Source organism: Sapajus apella, unplaced genomic scaffold, assembly GCF_009761245.1.
Source record: "Sapajus apella isolate SASKATOON/1434 unplaced genomic scaffold, GSC_monkey_1.0 scaffold3, whole genome shotgun sequence".
NCBI lineage: Eukaryota > Metazoa > Chordata > Mammalia > Primates > Cebidae > Sapajus > Sapajus apella.
Window position 1 is genome coordinate 18,554,247 of NW_022436943.1, and position 24,130 is coordinate 18,578,376.

General features: G+C 39.4%; 1 protein-coding gene across 3 annotated transcripts in view; it reads left to right on the forward strand.

Annotated features, from left to right (window-relative positions):
• PAG1 (phosphoprotein membrane anchor with glycosphingolipid microdomains 1) overlaps positions 1 to 24,130 on the forward strand; it is a 151,590-nt gene that overhangs the window by 80,600 nt on the left and 46,860 nt on the right. For 2 of the 3 annotated variants that reach the window (XM_032250512.1, XM_032250506.1), the window contains exon 3: positions 7,121 to 7,214. The gene's annotated coding sequence lies outside the window, so the exon portion shown is untranslated. Of the gene's footprint in view, positions 1 to 5,002; positions 5,083 to 7,120; positions 7,215 to 24,130 lie in introns of all 3 variants that reach the window. The other variant, XM_032250517.1, reaches the window with a different exon arrangement.

The following is a 24,130-nucleotide window of genomic DNA, read 5'->3' on the forward strand; positions in this document are numbered from 1 at the left end:
AACGTTTTTATTAAGCCACACCATTGAAGAGGATTTTCAGAAGGAACTGTTTTTCCAGTGTCATACTTAAAATCTTTTTGATGCCTAAAGAAATCTGATTATTATTTTTTTTTGCCTTCATCTTATCTTCACAGTGGCCTCTCTTTGGCAGCTCTGTGAACTACCCTTTCTCGCTGCTTCCATTTTTTCTGTACTCAATGAAAAAAATGAAACCCAGAAAACCCTCTTTTAATGGACTGCTGCTTTGCATACATCAGGGATTTCAGCCTTTCGAGTGTGTGAAAAATGAAATAGAAGACATCAGATGGCATGAAGACTAGAACTGTTAACACAGTAAATACCAGGAAGGCTGAAAGTGTGAGCCAAAGCAGCTGGGGAGTGGAAAAAACGAGAGACACAGCTGGGAGAAGCAGCAAGAAAAAGCAGCCAGGAAACACGACGGAGCTTAGCAAGGGGAGAAGAGCAGCTGATGAAAACAAGAATCCTGGGATAAGGGAGGCAGAAGCATTGGTAGTTATGTTTCTCCAATATTGCACAGGGCACCATAGCCCATATGCATTGTCTTGGGCTACGTCTTTCATTGCTGTGTCATTGAGCATATTTAATACCGTTTTCTTACGTGATTACTGTGGACTGGATATGAAATGTCAGTGAAATAGCTATGCTTTGAGGTTGATCTCTGTTATATTGATAATGTATTAAACCCATCATATAAGTCAGACAGGTTAATGAAAAATATCATGCATTAATTTATGGGTATCATGCATTAGTTTTGGGGTTTTTTTAATCAAAAGTATATCAAATTGCTAACATTTAGTATTTGGACAAATAAGGAATGTGTGTAACTAGCTGGATTAATAACTGGTTTCGTAGGTATATCCAGAGAAAACTGATTAATACATTACTCTCTTCCTGAAGAGAGGTTTTTGATATTTTAACCTTTTTCAATCTTAGTACATGTTAGGCCTCACATGAGTAAAACTATATAAATGCATGCCCCAAAGTTGGGAGAGAGAGCAGATGTAAAAACTGATGGAAACAGGATTCAGGAACATCTTGACATTTAACATAGTGACCCAAGTCTAAGAAGCAGAAATGTCACAGGGATCAATGTAAGCACCCTGCTCCCCCAGTTAAATTGCAAAAGGACAGTAAGGAGAGATGAAGCTTAGCAACATTGTGTTTCACAGAAATTTAGATTTTAGTCAAATGTAAGTATATGTAGACATGTGTTAATATGTGTATATAACATTGTATATATAGATGCATGTATATATGTTAATACATATATACACATGTGTATGTGTGTGTGCGTGTGTGTGTGTGTGTGTGTGTGTGTGTGTGTGTGTGTGTATGGCAGGGCTGGTAAAAAGGATTCTGTGATCTTTGGCCTTCTAAATAATGTGGGTGGACAGAAGTAAGAGTCCTGTTCCACTCTTCACTAATGAAGTGCTTAACCTGGAGAATTGCCTTTGAGCTTGATCTTTTAGAAGAGAACATCCAGACAATGACAGTGCCAGTCCCCCATCCCCCAGTACATCTGCTGCCTTCCCTGTTTCCTCACTATCTGTCCCTCTCGCATGAACCATCGTTGCCCTCCCCAAATCTGAATTTGTTCTGACTAAAGCAGGAAACGCTTAAGATATTTAAACCTACCCCACAGTCCACTGGAGCACATACTAATTATACTCTCTCTGTGCCTCGCCCACAGTAGCATCTTGCCCAGTGCCAGCTGTGCTTGTTTTTGAATGGTAATCTCCCATGTTGAGATGGTATTGCCCCAGTGAACACTAGGATGACTACATTGCATTCCAGCGATTTTATGGCCATGCAGATGTAGGCTCTGGTATCCCAGTAATGATTCTCAGGCTCCCATGAGCCTTACTCCTTGGCCTTCCAAGTTTCAGCTCTTTCTGCTGCTGTGTAACCAAGTGTCTGGGACTGAAGATCTTCTTTGGGTCTCATAGTCTATGTTGTTCTTGCCAGGTGGCCTTCTTGAGAATTGTGGCTGTTACTCTGAGTCACTTCAGTGGCCAGATTCTGTTGCTGTAACTAGACCTCCAGGATGGTAATGGATCACCTTCCTGACTTCACCAACTTACTTACTCTTTGCTCATAGCTTTGCCTCCCTGTGATAGATGAGCCCCAAAGATCCCCACTCACTCCCACCACCAAAACCCAGGTAAGGGTTATTTCCTAAATCAGGTCCATGTTGCCTTGTCCCTTGGACATTGTGCTTGGTTGCTGGCCTGCCCTCCCAGGTTGGGCTTTGTAGCTGGAGCAGGCTCTTCACCTAGTCTGTTCTTGTGGGCAGACCTGGCCAGGGAACTGCTCCCTTCTTCTGGCAGTCTTTGTGTTCTTTTGAGTTATGACAGGTGATACATAAAACCATATTCTTTGGAATAGAGGAGGAGAGGCTCAAGGGCAGGGGAAGAGGGACTTCTTTAAATAGATGTCTTCCAGTATTTGAAGCGTTGCCGTGTTGGGGAACTATTGGGCTTGTTCTGCATGGCCCTAGACGTTAGAACTGAGATTCCAAGTAGGTTGAAGCCACTAAGCCTCTGGAGCACAGAGGCTTTCTTTCTTAATTACTCCTAGCTCAAATTTAACAAGGCTTCCCAAAGACAGAAAGAGATTCCTTAGGATGGAGGAAGCCCTTTGTTATGGAAGGGAATTCAGCATAGGTAGATTAGTAGGTCTAAGTTTTGTTTATTGGTTTATTTCCATTGCAACAGAGGTAAAGTATTGTGTTTACTGGAATGATGTTTGCATGTGGGAAATACTGCTTCAGTGGTATGCCAGTCATGAGCAACCTGTAATCCTACTCTCTTCTCTGTCTTCAAGGATTGTGAGGGAGAGAGGTTTTATTACAGCAACATCCTGGAGCCTACTCTGATTTTTTAAAATTAATTCACCCAGTCAGTGAATAAATTCGAGCAGTTACTATATTCTAAGCACTGTGATTCAGTCAGTGCTCAGTATGTTGAACTGTTTAACCAAGTCCTTTTGACATTGCAGTTACACATGAGATGTCACAGACGTCGTAGAAAGGATTCAGGTATCAAGTGGGGTTGATTTATGGATGATCTTTAAGTTTTGTTTAAATTTGAGAATCTATAATTGAGCTTCATGATTCTAGTCTCATTCTGAGTAGATATCTTGCCTCCAGGTATAGTTTTTAAAAGTCAGACGTGAATTTGGAGTAGATTGCTGAAGTCTGTTCTCCTCAGTCCCTGTATTTGTCTACCCAGATAGCAGGGAGACTGCACTCTCAACATCATTACTCCTTCCCCAGAAAAGACTGTTAGGATATAATCTTGAGAAAACGCTCCTCTCCTAAGACCCTTCTCCAGCACTGCCAGCGGGGACTCAGCCCTGGCCATCTGTCGGGTGCACATCTCATCTGTCAGGGTTTCAGTGTCCCAGAATTGCGCTATTTCGGTTCTTCTGAGTGGCTTTAGCCAGAACAAGAGTTCAGGTTAGTTTGGTAAAAATACATCCTGTACTCCCGGAGTTCACTCGCTTGGGCCTTCTTAGGAATGTCATCATCAGTGTTAAGAAGCTGCTAACCACCCTTGTGAAAACTGTCAGAGAGCCAGGTGTAGCAGAAACTGCTGAGCATGGCATTCCATGGACAGGATATGTGAGTTTTGGGGAGAGGGCATATTTGACTTAATCATCAGTATCGGAAGTCCTAAAATTCCACTTGGTGGAAAAAGAAATCAATATTGAAGGCACAGGATTTCTGTTTGATTGGGTCAATAATCATTTGCAGTGATGCACCTTGTTATCTCTATCACCCTTGGGAATAATCAGCATGATGAAAGGAGACCTGAAGGAGTGTTTGGTCTATCAGAATTATACTCACTTTGTCCCAGTCAGGGCATGATAGTTTGCAACAGAGCTAAGTCATCTGCTTAGTGTAACAACTCTCATGATTCAGCTAAAATTATTTTGGGGTTTGCCATATTTTTTAAGATTGATCTGGAAAATAACTGATGCTTATAACATCCAAATCCTTGGAATATTAGTTTCAATAAGAGCTTTATTAAGATGTAGTTCAGATACCATACAAGTCACTTATTTAAAGTGCAACCATCAATTCTAGGACATTTTCATCACCCCTTCTTCCCCAGCCCTAAGGAACACAAATCTACTTTCTGTGTCTATGTATTTGCCTATTTTGGACGTTTCTTATAAACATATAATCATATAATATCATATAATATGTTTTTTGTGACTGGTTTATTTCACTTAGCATGCTTTCAAGGTTCGTCCGTGTTGTAACATGTACCAGTATTTTATTCTATTTTATGGCTGAATATTATTCTTTTGTATGGATATACCACGTTTTGTGTATACCCACTCACCAGTTGAGGGGCACCGTTTCTCCTTCCTTGGCTGTTATGAATAATGCTTCTGTGAATATCTATGTGCAAGTTTTTGTGTGAATGTGTATTTTCATTTCTTTTGCTATGTACCTAGTAGAATTGCTGGGTCCAATGGTAACTCTCTGTTTAAGATTCTGAGGAACTACCAGACTGTTTAAAAGCAGCTGTGTCATTTTACATTCCCATCAGCGGGGCATGGGGGTTCTGATATCTCCACATCCTCTTAACACTTGTTATTAGCTTAGACATGTTTGTTATGGCCAAGTGCAGATCACTAGGAAGGTATTAAGTGGCATCTCATTGTGGATGATTTCCACTTCGTTGCTGGCTACTGATGTTGGCATCTTTTCATGTGTTTTTTTATTATTTGTATATTTTTTATGGAGAAATGTCTATTTGGATCCATTGCCCATTTTTTGTTGGGTTATTTGTCTTTTTATTATTGAGTTATAAGAGCTATTTATATATTCTATATGTAAATCCCTTATCACATACGATTTGCATATATTTTCTCCCATTCCTTGGGTTGTCTTTTTATTCACTTGATATTATCCTTTAAATTACAAATATTTTTATTTTAATAAAGTCCAGTTTATCTTTTTTTTCTTTAGTTGGCTTGTGCTTTTGGGGTCACATGCCACTGCCAAATCTGAGCTGATGAAGATTTAGCTCTTTGGTTTTTTTCTAACAGGTTTGTACTTTTTGCTCTTACCTTTAGGTATTTTATCCATTTTGTGTTAACTTTTTCTGTGGTCTGAGTTTATTCTCTTATAAAAGAATGGCTGTCTAATTGTTCCAGAACCATTTGTTGAAGAAGCCTGTTTTTTCCCTGTTGAATAGTCCTGGCACCCTTGCCAAAAACTCAATTGGCCATATAGTTGAAGGAATATAAACATATGGGTTTATTTCTGGATGCTAAAGCATTGAGCTCTATGTTTGTCCTTATGATAGCACTACAGTGTCTTAATGACCTTGTTTCCTTGGAATGTTTTTAAGTTGCAAAATGTATGTTCTGAAAATATAAAACTGTGTACCATTTTTGTATTATTAAATTAACTGTCAAATCTTGTCTCTAATTTTCAAATTAGGATCTTATTCATATCTGGTAATAGGGAAAGCACATCCAAACATTATTTTTGATACACATTAATAGAATTTGACATTTTTTAAGAAAATCATTAATTCTTTACATTTTACCTTATTTAACTGTAAATATTTGCAGTTAAAATTGCAGCAATTTTATTTAGATAATTAAATCTTGCTCATATTTCTGACTAATTCAGGAGAATACCCTGGATTGACCATAATGACATGGAAAAGTGGAGAGGTTTAGGGTTGGAATCCACATCTCAATATATCTGCATGACAGGAGCTCAGAAGCAGGCTTGTCCTGAAGTCCAATAAAGGAGTGGCACGATGCCTTGGGAACTCAGTTGTCCATTAAGCCCTGCACCCAGCGAAGCTGTCTCCTTGTTGGTGTGATTGACAGCACAAAGACCTAGAGTTGGGTTAGAAGAAGATAGCCCATGATTGTGTGTCTTGTTCTGATCTTTTTAAACTTATTGAAAGAAAATAATAATGTAGCTGAATGCTGTGGCAAACAAAAGGCAGCAGTTTCTCACTTTCTAACTGTCAAGGAAATAATAGATATACCTCAAGATAATACAAATATTCTGCTGACTCTGCTATGGGAGAAAGCAACACACAGTCTAAGATGATAATATGTGGTTCTAACAAAAGAACATCAGTAGATGCAAATCTAGAAGGCTCATGTTCCACTCTGTTTGTTATATTGGAAATCAGGAGTTATACCTCAGTTGGTTAAAATGATTGCGATGTTCTGAATCTTAGTCAACAGCCAGGATATTCTCCTTGGAGTGTGAACACAGTCATTCTTTCATTTGTTCGTTCATTCATTAATTCATTCCATCCCTCTTCCCTCCTCCGTTTCACACTGCACTTGTCATGGTGTCTTATGTAAAGTAAGTGTTCAATATGGGAGAGGCTTATTTGAGGATGGAAAGAGAAGTAGAGAGGAAGAGGTGCAGAGGAAGGGCTAGACACCAAAAATAGGGCAAAACCACAGATAGGATTGGGGAGCTGGTGAATCAGGAGGGACAGCAAAGGAAGTTGCCCATGTAGCCTCTCCTTTTCTGCACATCTTCCCCATTTCCACAGCAGAATACGTGAAGGGATGGCTTGGGGCTAGGTCTGCATGTAGTCCAGGTCACACTGTTCACTCTGCACCAAAGTTTCCTTTTAATAAGAAATGTTCTGAACTGAATTACAGCTTATCTTACCAAAAAGTGTAAATCCTCTTTTTAAACAAATCACTTGTTTTATTTCAAATTTCAGAAAACAGTTATTTGGATTTTAATATCACTATAGTAACACAGAGATTTACTTGGCATAAACTAGGAAAAATATGGAAAGAACAAGTAAATTGATTTGTATTTGATTAGATACTGACTTGACTTTTTTTTTTAATAAAAATTTTTGGGGGGATGGGGAGAAAAGAACTTTTCTTTATTGAAAATTGTTTATTTAATTATTACTGTCTATAGTTGTGCCTCTACTTTGCCTTTTGCTTTGTTCAGGAAGGAATATCAGAATAAAAAGCTCGGTGTTTGATGTAGGAACACTGGCATTTTTACAGTGAACTGAAAAAGTATCTTTCACAGTGTATACCCATCTGCCTTTTTTCTAACTTTCCTTCTCTTTGGTTATAGGCCAAGAAAGAAGAGAGAACTCTCACCACAACATTTCAAAGGGGATACATTGCCAGAATTTGGAATACTCTTCTGGACAAACGTTTTCTCCAAGGTAAATATTACCATTGAACCAATAAGGGAGCACATCATTAGAATTTTCAAATGGCAGCAGTACAGCACAAAGGTTTAATTGTTTAGTCTCATACAGACCTAGAGTGATGTGAGAGAAAGACAGAGAAGAGAGCAGTGCTGTGGGGGCATCCTGCAGCCTCTTCTAAATGTGTTACCAGGAGAATGCCATCAGAATCTGGGAGCTCACTGGGCTGGACGAAAAATGTGTGGGAAATGAGGAAGAAAGGAGAGGCTGGCCTTTTTTCTTCATGTTACAGATGCTTGTGAACACAAAAGCCAGTGGGGTTTGATTATAAAAATAACATTTTATCTTTAATGAGGAAAAAAAATGAGTAGTTTCCTTTAGAGGTTAAAATGAAATATATGCTATATTCATATCACAAGAGGGGGAAAGCCTGAATCATAATATTTTGCACCAACTGAGACAAGTATGAAAGATTTTAAGGAACTCCATGTTCTTCTGTGAAAATACTTGCTAAGTAAGTCTTTAGAAAACCTTTCATTGGTTTGTGAGAAATGCTTTATGAAATTCTTGTTTTGGAAATTGTATCTTTAATGCCTCTTGTGGGGAGGCGTGTGTGTGTGTGTGTGTGTGTGTGTGTGTGTGAGAGAGAGAGAGAGAGAGAGAGAGAGAGAGACCAAAGAAGAATCTGTCAGCATGATACTCTGTGTTTCACAGGAGTAACTCTAGGCGCTTTCTTTATGAATCATGAGCTCAGTGGGAATAAAGGCTTAACAGAAGCAGCTGAATTCATAGTCAGCTTCAGCATTCATGAATTAGCTGCCAATATTTTAGCACAAATTGCTATGTCATTTCTATGAAGTTCCCCTGTCGCTGCTCAGTCTGGAGCTAAAAGCTGTTTTATTTTATCTGATGAAATGTCTCTTAAAATTTTATCTGATGAAACACCTCCTTCCTTCCTTATAAAGATATTTGTGTAACCCACACACACAGAAATGCAAAAACATATGATCTCATTTAAAAGAAAATAAACTTGCCAACTTTCCCTGTTTAGAAGTTAATATGATATAGTTGGCACTACTTAGCCCTTAGTGTTCTAGAAGGCAGTTTCAGATTGATGAGGAGAGAGTCCTGTTTGCCTCCTCGGTCCTCATCCTGGTTATTCTCCTCTGAAGGGTTGGGGTGAGGGGAATGTAGGCTGTACATTAGAGGAGAATTTTGTGATACTATTCATTCTCTGTTCTGACAGAGAGGACATTGTTTGTTCACTGTAACAGGCTTGGCAGGAATCTGTGCTGTGCGTACAGAATGGGAAAATAGCAGAGCAGTGGGAAATCTCAAAATTCTAAGCAGCAGATCAGCTTAGAGATTCTTCAAAAATCTGTTTTAATAGCTTCTCATTACTGTAGATGTAAGTCATAATTTGGGGAAATAGTTTTCCTTTCAGTGATAGTTTTCTTCACATTGCATTTTGCCTGTGTTACATGAAAAAAAGTCTCTAAGATAGCAGAATGCCTATCCAAATACTGTAGTAACAAGAATTAAAATCATGGAAGTTTAGAAATACTTGATGAACTCACTAGACCTGCTTTGATATTGCCCTTTGTATGTCAGCATTCACGTTGGTAGAAATGAAAATTAACCTATGTACGTCATCTGGTGGTTCACAGAAGTGAGTGTGTGCTGCCAAAGATACATTTAAAAATGTGCCTTGAGGTAGAGGTACACTGCTAGTGAGAGGGAGCCATGCCCCAAATGTTCAGAACTTTAAAGGCAACAACTATAAAAGCAAAGGCTCAAAGCAGCGTGCAGACCCGGAATTGGAAACTGAACTGGCCATGACTGAGGCCCGGTGTTTCTGCTGCTTGAGGCTATGTGTTTCCACCTCTCCCTGAATACAAGGAGTCGGCAATATGATGGTCCCTGATAGCCCCAGGTGTCTGGGGACTTTGTGTGTGTGCATGTGTGCTAGGCTACTGTGTTCACAGGCAGTGTGTGAGCTAGAGAGTGGGAGAGCTTGCCACCAGCAGCCCCAACAGCAGGTGTGGGCAACCTCGTCCTTAACGCTTACAGACAAATTTATCATTACTTCCCAATCATGGCCTATGTTTTTAAGAACAGATCCCTGGATTTTTTTTTTAAAACTACATAATATAAATTATGAGACTTCTAAAATTATATCTGTGGTAGTATCAGTATACAGTAGAGCACTGGATTACTTTTTATGTAGCCTGCATAAGGGTTAATCTTACGTAACAAAAGCCGGTCCTTTACTCCACCACTAGTGCCATGATTCACATATACTATGTGCTTTGTTGTTTTTAAGTTTCCCAGTCTTTTAAAATAAATTTGTCAGACAGTCCTTTTGATGATGCATGTTTGTCTTTTAAAAAATGTATAGAAATTGGCTGGCTGTGGTGGCTCATGCCTAAATTTCCAGCACTTTGGGAGGCCAAGGCAGGCAGATTGCTTGAGTCCAGGAGTTCAAGACCAGCCTGGGCAACATGGCTGAAACCGCATCTCCACAAAAATTACAAAAATTAGCCAAGCATGGCGGCATGCACCTGTAGGCCCAGCTACCTGGGAGGCTGAAGTGGGAGGATCACTTGATCCTGGGAGGTAGAGGCTGCAGCGAACTGAGATCACACCTCTGCACTCCAGTCTGGAACAGAGCAAGACACTGTCTCAAAAAAAGAAAATGTTTAGAAATATACTTACATGATGGTACTTTCAAGTACATTACAAAGATAGCAAGAAAAAATAACCAAGGCTTTAATACACTTTCCCTTTCTTGTTTCTATTTGGTACATTTTTTGGTCTGTTTTTCAAGCAGTTTTTATTTTATCGTTTTTCACAGCTGAGATAAGGATTACCAAGGGACGTGAGGTTGAGGCAGGGCCAAGCTCTCCTGGTCCAGCCAGGGCTCCTTGGAGGTGCTGCCTGCAGCAGCAGGACCAGCAGGCCCCTGGAAGACACCGCCATGTGCAGGGTAATTGCTGGCCCATCTGTGAGTCTGCAGCCACGCCTCCTGTCCTGCGTGCTTATTCCTTTTCTACCGGGATCTCCGGTAACCCCCCAAGGCCTGATCTTTAGCACATGCCGGCAGCTGGCTCTTCATAACATGTGACCGCACCTCGCCAGAAAGCTGGGAGAGCCTGCAGGCAGCTAAGTAAGCATGGGCACAGGCCTCATGTGTGTCATCATCACAGCTCGGCCAGATGCCCCAAAGCACGGCACGCAAGGGACTTGTTTCACCAATGTTATATGTCACCATCAATTATGAAAGAAAATGTTTACCCATTGAGGGAAGTTGGAGTAAACACTTAATGACACTATTTTATTTTGAATTTCGTTTTGTTTTGTTTTCCTGAGACAGGGCCTTGCTCTGTTGCCCAGGCTAGAGTACAGTGGCACCATCTGGGCTCACTTCAACATCTGCTTCCCGGATTCAAGTGATTCTTATGCCTCAGCCTCCTGAGTAGCTGGGATTATAGGTGAATGACACTATTTTATTTAACAAACACTTAAATTGTACCTACAGTGAGGTAAGCAGTAGTCTAAGCACTTTGCAAATATTCCTGATCACCCTATTGCTATTATTAACAATTCTGTTTTACCAAAGAGGAAACCAAAAGCGGAGAAGGTAAGTGACTTGCCAAAGGGTAGAGTGACTTGCCATTGGCATCTACTACAGGGTCTAGGCGTTAGGGCTCCATAGGTCCAAACACAGGTGTCCCTTGGGCCATAGCAGAGCTTGCTTAGCTGTCAGGCCCCTTTGGGCTCTGTACACACACACGCTGCCCCCACAGAGGTACACACACCATGCTATGTTGTCATTTTTGGAACTCTGTCCCCACTGACTGATGGCATTTGCTCAGTGGAAGAAGAATTTGTCATCCCTGTCTTTTTAGAATTCACAGTGGGTGCAGACTAATGTTACATAGTAAAGAGGATTCCAGGCACCTCCTCCTGTGGCTGTCAGAGTGAGCTGCATCCTGTGGCATGCCTGCAGAAGAACACCCAAGCAGCATGCAAAGAAAGGCCTAGGGTACTGCCCTGCCCTCCTTTACAGCTTCTTCACTGGTGGATCCCGGGCCCTTTGACATCCTGTGGCCCTGGGCACAGTGCGGTGTAGCACCACCTGGTAGTGTGGAGAGCAGCTGCTCTTCAGAATGGACTTTTGACCATTCCTCCCTTCCTGCTACTGTGGGGATTTAGACCGTTGCTCCTGCAGACCTTTCTTAACTCAGAACTTCCCAAAGTGGAATCTGAGGAGTGTTGATGGGTGCAGCTCTCTCTCATTTGGATGCCCCCACAAGAGAAAAGAAAAAATGGTTTATTAGTGGTTGGATATGTTTGGGAGACATGGGTTCAGCAGAATGAAATTGATTTACTTATTGCACAGGATTTCTCAGAATTTTCTTGTGATTCTCCAAAGCAACATGTAGAATGCAGAATTTCCTAAATTGTATATTGCCTCAGGTCAGTGAAAATGTCTATCAACATCCCTTGGACAGTGTTGTCTTAAGGAGAGGTAAAAAAAATAAAAATCTAATGTCACAGGAGACAAACAGATATTGAGGGAAAATCAATAAGCTATATTCTGGATCTCTAAATTCCAGTCTCTTTTTAAACTGATAGCTATTGGGACCTTAGAGCCTGAAATTTCTCATTTGTAAAATACGGAGGATGGAACTGAATTTTCTCTAAGCTTTTTTCTTCCATATAAGCTGGTGGCTGTTTTGTTCTAGAACAGTTTTAAGAATAAGATGCAATATTCAACACATCAAATGGAAAACTGGTGAGGGTAAAATGAGACAGAATAATAAGGTAGAAAACATGGGCCAGGCGCGGTGGGTCACACCTGTAATCCCAACACTTTGTGAGGCCAAGGCAGGCAGATCATGAGGTCAAGAGATCAAGACCATCCTGGCCAACATGGTGAAACTGCATCTCTACTAATAATACAAAAATTAGTCAGGCGTGGTGATGAGTGCCTGTAGTCCCAGCTACTCGAGAGGCTGAGACAGGAGAATTACTTGAACCTGGGAGGTGAGGTTGCAGTGAGCCACAATTGTACCACTGCACTCCAGCCTGGCAACAGAGCGAGGCTCCATCTCAAAAATAAAATAAAATAAAATAAAATAAAATAAAAAGGTGGAAGAAGGAGGGAAGTTATTATGCAAAATATGTTCTATGAAATCCTTCATGGTTAATATGATAAAACCAAATTTTGTTCTGTGCTTTCTAAGGAACAGTTTGAAAAGGGAACTAGGACCATAACTTCCTAATTAACAGAGTCCTAATTAAAAACAAACATTTTTCTAGAAGAAACAATTGTTCCCAGTTTGAACAAATTTTTCCCATGGCTTTTAATGCTGTGGTATTGTCCTTTGGTCTTTTAGGTAGAAATTTCAGCTCTGTGGCAGAATGGCACCAAGTGTACCAGTAGATACACTTCATAGGTACCTGTGGATACATACATATTATATACATCATCCACGTTTATTGAACCATTACATGTTTTAGCCCAGCCCATCTTGTGTATATGTGGAGCTGTTCGGGTCTTAACTCTGGACTCTGGAGTTTCTCCAGATCCTGGAGGGGCTGTGTGCCAGGAGCCCGGGAGTATCAGCTGCTCTCCAGGTGGCCTCCTTTATGCGTCTTCACATCAGTTCTCCCTCCTGCATCTCTAACTTAGCTTTGACCAAGCCTGGATCTGCATTTCCCAGCAGCCTCTTCACAAAATCACTGCAATGCAAAGGTGTCCTAGGGGTTTTACTCTGTTCCAGTAGTAAAGGTTCAGAACTAGGTTCCATTTTTAAAGTAATTATTAATAAATAAAATGATTAAATACATTTAAGAAAATAATACTGCTTCAGGACTTCTTAAAGTATGTGAAGCTATTAGTGCGAGTCAGATGAGTGAACATGCTTATGACTCACATAAACACTGCAAGCCCCCATGGGCTTTAATTAGTTTTTATAATTAGTCATGTACTGTTACTTTATACGTATAATGGATAACTGATTAAAGACAGTAAGCAGAGGAAGCAACTGATGTGACTTTTATAACTGCAGTCATCTGGTCAAAATTCTTACAGACTTTTCATAGTGTAGATAATGTTTTATTTCCTGAACTGGGTGTTTATTTCTAAACATGGGTGTTTATTGCATTATTCTTTTAATCTTAAATATCTTAATATATCTGTAAAGTTTTATATTAGCCTATTAGGTCATTTATATGGTATAAAATTCAATGTTGAAAAAAGAAAAAGTAATGATAATCATATATAATTTGGCTTTTTATTTATTAGAAATAAATACTACTCTTTCCCTCTCTCTCTTTTTTTCTCGTTCTCTCATTTTGCTCTCTCTCTCTTTCGTTACATTGTTTCTGATAGGCTGACAACACAGTCAAATGAAACACAATATATATATATACATTAACTGCAGAGAAGTGTATACAAACAGCAACCTAAACCTTTTTATATCTTGTCTCATTATTTTATAATTAAACATAAAAACTATTGTAGGTTGATTATTTTTGTCCATAATGCAAGATTACCAAATATTCATGAATGAAAACAACTTTTATCTGTTTATCTATCATGACATATTAATTGTGGCTTGAAACTTAAGAATTGGTCCCAAAACCAAGTATATGCCCATTTGTCATTTCGAAAATTTGTCTACAAGTCATGCATTTCATTACATGATTAACTTAAAATAGACTAAATAGCACATAACTGTTAAATAAGAAAAAAAGTCAAATTAGAATTAGTAAAGTTTGTATTTAAATGAACTTGATAATGTAACCTTTAATAATTTACTTAAAATCAAATAATTTTACTTAAGTTACTTCTTACGTGCCATAAAATTTAAAAATAATTAAAATATTTTCCATAGAGGTTTGCAAAGTTTATACAAGTCAAAACATATGAAACCTTTAAAGAAGTCAGGAAAAGATATTAAAATAATTATTTGTATTCATTTTAAAGAGAATCTTGCTGTTCTCGAGTAGATTACTGATAATTGGATAATGTGAGGTCTGATCAGTCGCAGAAGGGAGATTAAAGGCCAATGGGATAGTCAGCTAATTTGAAGAAAATGTTATAAAGCAATTCTTGCTGTGCCTTGCCCTGTGCACATCATAGGAAAATCTCTTATAACTCCGTGTCCCAGCTCTCAGTGAAAAACAAGGATTACTTCTTCCAATGAATACTAACCTTAAATAGTTATACAAAACCCTATACTGTTTTATGGTCTTTTTATTTATTGAAGGTATACATAGATATTGGTAGTATTTTGAAATACCAATTATAAATGAGTACCATTTTCCCAATAATATATGGGCATTATTGTGAAATGAAATACCTTTTACCTTTAATTGATTAATTGATGGGCATTATTGTGCCCGTGTATTATTGAGAAAAAATATGGTAAGTAAATTTTACATCTACTATTATATCCAAATGTGGCTAACAATTCAGAATGATTTAGATCAGCATGATTATTTTCCAGCAATATTGATGTTGCTTGGCTGTTCCAATTGTTAATTTTAAAACCCAACTGCCATCAGACTAATTATGATTTAGTAAAACTTTGTTAAATGTCTAAAGGAGGCTTTCAGTAAATATGATCTAAGGAAAAGGAAATATATAGAAATGAAGTAACTTTTACGTTGAATTAATTGAAGTGAGTTGCAGCATTTTTCTGAATTGCAGCTAGCTTTCATTTTCAGACTTGGGAAGAACAAGTCATTTGTACCAGGAAGTAGATGGTAAAGCACTATGTTTGGCAACTTAGGGAACATTTTTAGCATTTGAATTTCCCTATTTATAGTACAGCATCAGGCATAGTAAAATGTTTGGCATTTCTATAAGGGATGCAAACGCCTTAACATTCACTGTTGTGATCTAACAATTCATTTCAGAGTAAGATGAATCAGTCTTGTTTGGAAAATGTTTTACACAAATACTGGCAAGGAAACTATCACTGCATTTCTGTGGATTTAAAAAATGCAGACTCCTCTAAACTAAATGATGACAAATTGCGCAATGTTTTTTCTTTCTTCTGCATTACTATGCTTCTGTGTGAACTGACTTTTATTACTCCAAATTCTCACACTACTCTGCTCCATTCCTTGCTTTTTAGGCTTTGTTAATCCATGCTGGAATCAGAAACTCTGTTTCCAGGCCCTTCTAAATGTCAAATTCTTTTTAACCCAGGCCTTTTTTAATCCACAGTGTTTTTCCCATAATTGAAACTACAGATTATTTCATTAACATATGCCCTTTTCTTTTACATTAGAGAACATGAGAATTGTAATTTGTAAGATTTACCCTTAATTTGCTACATAGAAGAAAAATATTCATATTCTCTGTCTTTCTGTCTCCATCGCACACACACAAGCACACACACACACACACGAAAAATGAGCAGACTAAATGTAATGCAGCATCCTAGATGGGATCTTGGAACCAAAAATAAAAGGATCAAGAAAATCTGAATAATAATAATAATAATGTACCAATATTGGTTCATTAATTGTAACACATGTACCATACTAATGTAAGACGTTAATAATAGACTAGAAAAAGTACAGCAAATGCATTTATAACTAATGTATTAAATAACCATAGTTGACTTCAGCCTGTTTTGTGATAAGAAGAATTGAAGTATAAAAAGTGATAATGATATCTCCTGTTGTCAGTGTCTTCTACTGAACATAGCCATCTATAGCAGAGGCTGGCAAAATCCAAGTATTTGGCAAAAGCTGGGTACCAAATCCAGCCCCGCCACCTGTTTCTGTAGGGCTTGAACACACTTCACTGTTATCTTCCAGACGCCCCTAGAGGAGCGAGAGGATGCACGTTCAGATGTCCTGGACTCCATTCCCAGCCATTTGGTGTTATGGGTGTTGTTTGACTTGTTTAACCTTTCTGGGTGTCATTTTTCTTATCTGTGAAGTCAGAGGGTCAAAACAGATTTTTCAGAACCTGTGGTTTAGAGAATTTTGATTCTGAATGTGTGTTGGAGGTCCATTTGTGATTACAGCATAGAGTTTATTGAAAATGAAATTTTGGCATTAAAGAAATTTGCATGCATTATATATGCACTATATAGTTTATAACATAAGATTACCCATCACTTTTCAGCACTTTTGAACTCTACCAAAAAAGAAGTAATCACAAAAAAGAACACTATTGCCGTATTAGTCTGTTCTCATGCTGCCAATAAAGACATACGCAACACAGGGTAATTTATAAAGGAAGGAGATTTAATGGAATCACAGTTCCACATGGCTGAGGAGGCCTCACAATCATGGTGGAAGGCAAAGAAGAAGCAAAGGCACATCTTACATGGCAGCAAGCAAGAGAGAGCTTGTGTAGGGGAACTCCCATTTATAAAGCCATGAGATCTCATGAGACTCATTCACCATCACAAGAACAGCATGGGAAAGACCCGCCCCCAATGATTCAATCTCCTTCTACCAGATCCCTCCCACAACATGTAGGAATCATGGGAGCTAAAATTTAAGATGAGATTTGGGTGGGGACACAGCCAAACATATCATTCTACCCCTGGCCCCTTCCAAATCTCATGTCCTCACCTTTCAAAACTAATCATGCCTTACTAGCTGTACCCCAAATTCTTTCTTTTTTTTTTTTTTTTTTGGTGCAGTGGCTCACTGTAAATTCCACCTCTTGGGTTTAAGCAATTCTCCTGCCTCAGCCTCCCCAGTAGCTGGGATTACAGGCACCCGCATCAGGCGTGGATAATTTTTTCGTATTCTTTCAGCAGACATGGAGTTTCACCATATTGGCCAGGTTGGTATCTGTCCACCTCGGCCTCCCAGAGCGCAGGGGTTACAGGCCTGAGCCACCATGCCCAGCCAGAAATTAAGCTTTTCTTATCTCTAGTTAATGCTTGACAGAATCTTCCTTTACTTTTATTACCAACCAAAAAAAGTGCTTAATGGTAACGTGGGACAAAGTTACTGCTTATACAGAAGATGTGTACTTAAAATCTCTGGCTATCTTCAAAGATTTTGACATCCTTTCTACTTCCTCACAGTGAAAGATAAAAACTTTTAAGTTACTGACTAATAAATTGACATTTTATTCTGTACTACATCAATTTAAATATCCTACTTTTAAAAATATACAGGTATTGATCGACTTACGACCTATGCAACTTACGACCATTCGACTTTACGACCACAATCGCTAGCCACGACTGCTCCGCGTCTGACAGCGCACACGCTGCCCAGCTGGGCGTACAACAGTGCGGACCAGCTTCCGGCAGCACTACTATCTCCACGTGCATATAGCCTGCTCAACTTACCCGTACCCCAAATTCTTAACTCATTTCAGCATAACTAAAAAGTCCACAGGCTAAAGTCTCATTTGAGACAAGGCAAGTCCCTTTCACCTATGAGCCTGTAAAATTAAAAGCAGGTTAATTATTTCCCAGATACAATGGGAGTACAGGCATTGGGTGTATACACGCATCCAAATGGAAGAAATTGGCCAAAACAAAGGGGCTACAGGCCTCATGCTAGCCCAAAATTCAATAGGATAGTCATTAAACCTTAAAATGACCTTTGACTCCATGTCTCACACCCAGGTCATGCTGATGTAAGAGATGGGTTCCCACTGCCTTGGACAGCTCTATCCCTGTGGGTTTTTAGGATACAGCCCCCATACTCGTTGCTTTCACGGGTGGGTGTTGAGTTTCTGTGACTTTTCCAGGTGCACAGTGCAAGCTGTCAGTGGATCTACTATTCTGGGGTCTGGAGGACAGTGGCCCTCTTCTCATAGCTGTACTAGGCACTGCCCCAGTGGGGATTCTGTGTGAGGCCTCCAACCCCACATTTCCCTTCTACAGTGCTTTAGCAAAGGTTCTCCATTAAGGACTGACCCTTGCAGCAAACTTCTGCCGAGACCTATAGGCATTTCCATATGTCCTCTGAAATCTAGGTGGAGGTTCTGAAACCTCAGTTTTTGACTTCTGTGCACCCATAGGCCCAACACCACGTGTAAGCCACCAAGGCTTGGGACTTGCACTCTCTGAAGCAAGGGCCTGAGCTGTATGTTGGCCCCCTTTAGCCATGGCTGGAACTGAAGCAGCTGGGATGCAGGGCACCATGTTCCAAAGCTGCACAGAGCAGGCGGGCCCTCAGCCTGGCCCACTAAACCATTTTTCCTTTCTAGGCCTTCAGACCTGTGATGGGAGGGGTTGCTGGGAAAGTCTCTGACATGCCCTGGAGACATTCTCCCCATTGTCTTGATGATTAACATTTGGTTCCTCATTACTTAGGCAAATTTCTGCTGCCAGCTTGAATTTCTGCCCAGAAAATGGGTTTTTCTTTTTTTATCTCATCATCAGGCTATAAATTTTCCAAACTTTTATGCTCTGCTTCCTCTTGAATGCTTAGAAATTTATTCAGCCAGATACCGTAAATCATCTGTCTCAAGTTTAAAATTCCACAGACCTCTAGGGCAAGGGCACAGTGTGCCAGTCTCTTTGTATAGCAAGAGTGATCTTTACTCCGCTTCCCAACAAGTTTGCCATTTCCATCTGAGACCACCTCAGCATGCACTTCATTGTCCCTATCACTATCAGCATTTAGACCAAAGTCATTCAACAAGTGTCTAATGAGTTCCAGACTTTCCCACATTTTCCTGTCTTCTTCTGAGCCCTGCAAACTATTCCAACCTCTGCCTGTTACCCAGTTCCAAAGTCGCTTCCACATTTTCAGGTATCTTTATAGTAGCACCCCACCAGTGGTACCAATTTACTGTATTAGTCTGTTCTCATGCTGCCAATAAAGACATAGACAAGACTGAGTAATTTATAAATGAAAGAGGTTTTATGAAATCACAGTTACACATGGTTTGGTAAGCCTCACAATCGTGGTGGAAGGCAAAGAAGAAGCAAAGGCACATCTTACGTGGCATCAGGCAAGAGAGCATGTGCAGGGGAACTCCCCTTTATAAAACCATCAGATCTCATGAGACTTATTCACCATCATGAGAACAGCACAGGAAAGACCTACCCCCATGGTTCAGTCACCTCCAATTGGGTACCTCCCACAACACATGGGAATCATGGTAGCTGCAATTCAAGAGAGATTTGGAGGGGTACACAGCCAAACCATATTGCCACGTGAGTCACTTATGTACTAGGAAGGCAAGACCAGTTTTTTGAAATGCCCATGTTGAATCTGAGCTCAAAATTATATTAAAATATTAAATTGTGCCTTAATTTGTGATAAAGCATTACATCCAAATGATAATGTACACTTTCAGAAAGAAAAATTTTAGGCTAATGTGTTTTTAGATTGTACACTTAAATGCAATTTAGCTTGAATTTATTATTCAGTATAGTGAATAATATTATGTGGTATTTCATTTAGGCCAATAAAATTTTGAATACGTAATTATGTTAAGGCTTTTAAGAAAGTTAAGACTTTGCCAGATGTTCATATTATGCTTGTTGAGTTAATTATCAGGAAGTTACTTATCTGATTATTGTTTCTTAATTTCTTTTGAGCCAGTCATTGTCCATTATAAGAAATTATTTTCCAGCTATAGTATTTCAGTGCTGGGTTTTGCTTATAGACATATCAAAAAGGTTTATTTAGGACTGCCTTTAAAGTTAAATCTGATAATAATCATTTGACTAGTAGAGGCACTCCAGGAAAAGGTTGAGTAGTGGCTCTCCACTTTGGCTACTCAGTAAAATTACCCAAGGGACTGTTTAAATTCCCATCTGCAGGTGTACCCCCAAACTAATTAAATCTGTCTCTGGAGGCATTTTTTAAAGCTCCCAAGGTTTTTCCAATATGCAGCCAAAGTTGACATGTACAGGCCTTGAGAACAAGCAAGGAAAGCCTCCTGGGGAGGTCTTTCTATAGCATAACGCTCCTGCTCTTTGTAACTGGGTAGCTTGAGTAGCTATGAAGTTATTTAAAGAAGTTTATTTTCAAAGAGAAAGAAGCTTGCCAGTATCTGAGGGGGAGGGGATGGTGGCAGAAAGCACATGTTGCTTGCACTAAATCTCCATCCTACAAATACCAGGAGAGTTTGTCCTGATTTTGAAAGGATTTGGGAATTAACATCCTGCTTGCGTCAATGCATGGTGTTGCTTTAACTTTTGTTAGGCATCTTATTTCACCTATATGATCAATGGAAGTTAACACTTATTGAGCACACTTGCTACGTATTAGGCCCTGTGCTATAAACATCACTCTGTCTCATAGCCAGGAAAAATAGAATTATTCACTCTGGAATAAAAAGTCAGAGTTCTGTTTTGTTAGAGAAATCTTATCTCAGAGTAATTGAATGTTTAGTCATTTATTTATTCATCTGGTGACCTTTGTTGAATACATATGCTATTCAAAAAAATAAGTTTAACATGCCCAAAGACTACAAAGAAGCTATTCATTATCTGTTGCTTCATAACAACCTTAGTAGCTTTAGATGAACGTGTATTTAGTTCTTGATTCTGTGATTGATAGTTTAGGCTGGGCTTAGCTGGGCGATCCTCTCGTCTTGGCTAGGCTCGCTCGTGCAACAGTGGTCAGCTGTGGTTTGGCTTTGCTGATCCTGGTGGAGTTCTCTCACGTGTCTGGGAGCTTTAGTTGAGGCAAGCTGGCTGACTGAGCTCTGGTCCTTTGGCCTCTCAGCCATCAGCAGATTTGTTGGAATATGGAGTTAGGGTTTCCTAGAGAATGCCTGAAGTATGCAAAGCACCTTAGGCCTGGTGTGAGAACTGGCACACCATCACTTCTGCCACATTTCCTGGCCAACGCAAGTGACAAGCCCAGTCTAGACACAAGGAGTGGAGAAAGAGATTTCATTTCTTGATGGAATGTACTAAAAAGTCACATTTTAAAGGACAAGGAGAAATGAAGGAGAGCAATTATGGTTAATTTTGCAGTCAACCACAGGTAGAAAACTTTAATTCTATTTTGGGACATTAAAAGATGTTCCTGATAAATGGTTACATTTGAGCAGGTTTCAAGAGTAGAAAATATATTTCAGGTAGAGGCAATAGCATAAGGAGAACTGTCAAATTATACTTTCATTAGTGGAAAACAAAATGGAAATAGTAAGTTCCCTAAACATAGAAAATGTCTAGCCAACACTGAGCATGTGGAAGGCACTCAGCATGTACTTTGTCATTTACATCAAAAGACAGTGAAGTGACTAAGAGTGTAGGCCCTTAAAGCAGGTATAATAACCGGATAGCCTTCCCATTTACCAGCTAGTTGAGCTGGAACAAGTTACTGTGCCTCTTTAGTACAATGAGGACAATAATGCCTCTTATGTCAGGTAGCATTTGCTGCATAACAAACCACCCAATAACTTCACAGCTTAAAAACAAAGCCATTTTCTCAGCTCCTCATTCTACAGTTTTATAGTTTGGGTCATCTTAGGTGGGAGGTTCTTCTGGCCTCAGTTGGGCTCATGCCTGTGTCTTTGGTCAGCTTGCAGTCACCTAGGTGTCTCTGCTTCTGGGGATGACTGGGTATTGGGGGAATAATAATGACAACTGGACAACCACATTCTCTCATCATCCAGCAGGCTAGTGTGCGCTTATTCACATAGAGGATCAGCAGGGTTTTAGAGTTAGAGTAGAAGCATTCAAAGCATATGGGCAGGATTCAGCCTTGACACATCATTGTTTCCACTGAGGTCCATGAGCTAAAGGGAGTCACAAAGCCAGCCCACCATGAAGAGTAGATAAATAGACATCATTTCTTGCTGGAAGGAGCTACAAAGTCTTGTTGCAAAATGTGAGGATACAGGGAAGGGAAGACTTTCAACCATCTAGGGAATCTTTTATACCTATCTATAGCTCACAACACTCCTATGAAAAAAAAGTTAAATGTAACTTGATTTTTCTAGGTGAGGCTCCAACCTAAAAAGTACCAAGGTAGTCATAGATATTCAATGTATGGATTGAATATCCCTTTCCTGTAAAAATTAGAAATCAGATTTTAAGCCAAAATCTTTCATTGCTTACTTTTATAGAATATCAGATGAGCCTCCAAGTGCTTCTTACAAAGGTTAAACATTACACATTCTTTCCCTGTTGCAGAAAGATAATGTAAGTGGGGGAAAGCTCACCACCTCTGAGTGTGTGTGTATCTAGGCATGGAATCCAGGTGCCAACACCTAAGGAGGCTGACAGAGCCTGGCAGCTGCACTGTATAAAAAAAAATATGCTTTATCAACATAAAGGGTCAACTCAGGAAAAGAACCAGAGATGGTAATGTACAATATTTCAGCTCCCAAAATATTTAAGGCCTTTTATAATGGGTAAGAACTCATTTCAAAACCTATGCAAAGAACAAAAACCTTAATAAATTGTTACTGATTTTTTTCACTGTTACAAGTATTTTCATAAAACCAGCTAAGCCTCATATAGTTCTAGATTGATCCATACATTGCTTTTGGATCCCATAAATTGCATTCAATTGAGATTTATTTATCTAGCAGCTAGAATACCTCTAATGAGTGATGTGAAATGGATGAAAAAATACCTATCCTCTTTGAAATAAATAGAACATCAAAGGGTATTCTTTCAAGAATGTGTAGTGTAGAAATACGGCAAATGTGCATTGAGGGTGGCGACTGCCTTTTTATGATTATGGAACTTCTAAGCTCCTTAAAGGCTTAAAGGATAGAGATCAGATGGTTCTTGGGCTCTGCCTCCTGATCCAGCCTGCTTTTCCCAACCCACCACCTCCAGAAGCTTCAAGGCCCCCAAAAGTGCCCTCTATCCGCCTGATTGTACTTCCTTCACAAACACTGAGTCTCCATTATACTGCTGTTCCTCTTATGATTTTACAAAGTCTTAGTAGGGGAGTGATTAAGCACTGTGGCTCTGATCCTCGTGTCTCTCATTTTCTTCCTCTCTGAGTGACAGGGGAAGCTTCTAAAGCTACAAGCCTCATTCCTTATTTCCTTAACAGTGGTCGTATGAAGACATGTTTACGTGGTCATTCTATCATATTTAGAGTCATTTGCTCTTAACAACAACACAAACATTGAATCCCCAACAATTTCTGTCACCAGAAAAGAAAAAAGAATATAAATTAATTAACATTTTTAGGATAGCCCAACATCAGATTTGCTGATGGTCTTGCTTTGGCTTTCAAAGCCTGCTGGTCCCTGCCTTGCTCTATGGCACTGGAGGATGGGTCACGTTCTGGAACGGCTTCAGTGCATTTGCTATAAAGAGTAAATAGTTTGTTTTCAACTCTCCGTTTGTTTTTAAAGTAATGTTTTATGGGCCATGTAATGAAGTACCTAACGTAGTGCCAAGCACATAGCAATAAGTATTTGTAGACTTGATATGTCTGTCTGTGCATGCCTGAGAATGATTTCCAGTTTATAAAATTTGTGTTGTCAAGGAAAGCAGTTTTTGTTGCTACTGATAAACCATCTGGGGCTTGATATTCTAAATTTGATGACTCTACTTATGCATAATATCTTTAAGGGAGATTCCATATTTTTGATGTTTGTTTGCCAAACTAGAGTTATGTACAAAGTTGTAAGCCCAAAATATGAGAATTTTACCCTGGCAAACCCTACAAATATTTTAAATTACTGCAGTGATTTTTTAGTAAATAAAATGTAAATGGAAATTTGTGGGACTAGATTTCAGAGATCCCTGAACATTCTATGGTTTTTAATACTGATACTGTAAGGAATTTATATTATATTGAACATGTTGTATTAAGCATATGTCTTGAGGCTGGGTGCAGTGGCTCACACCTGTAACCCCAGAACTTTGGGAGGCCGAGGTGGGCAAATGACTTGAGGTCTTGAACTCCTGTTCAAGACAAGTCTGGTCAACATGGTGAAACCCTATCTCTACAAAACATACAAAAATTAGCCAGGTATGGTGGCAGAC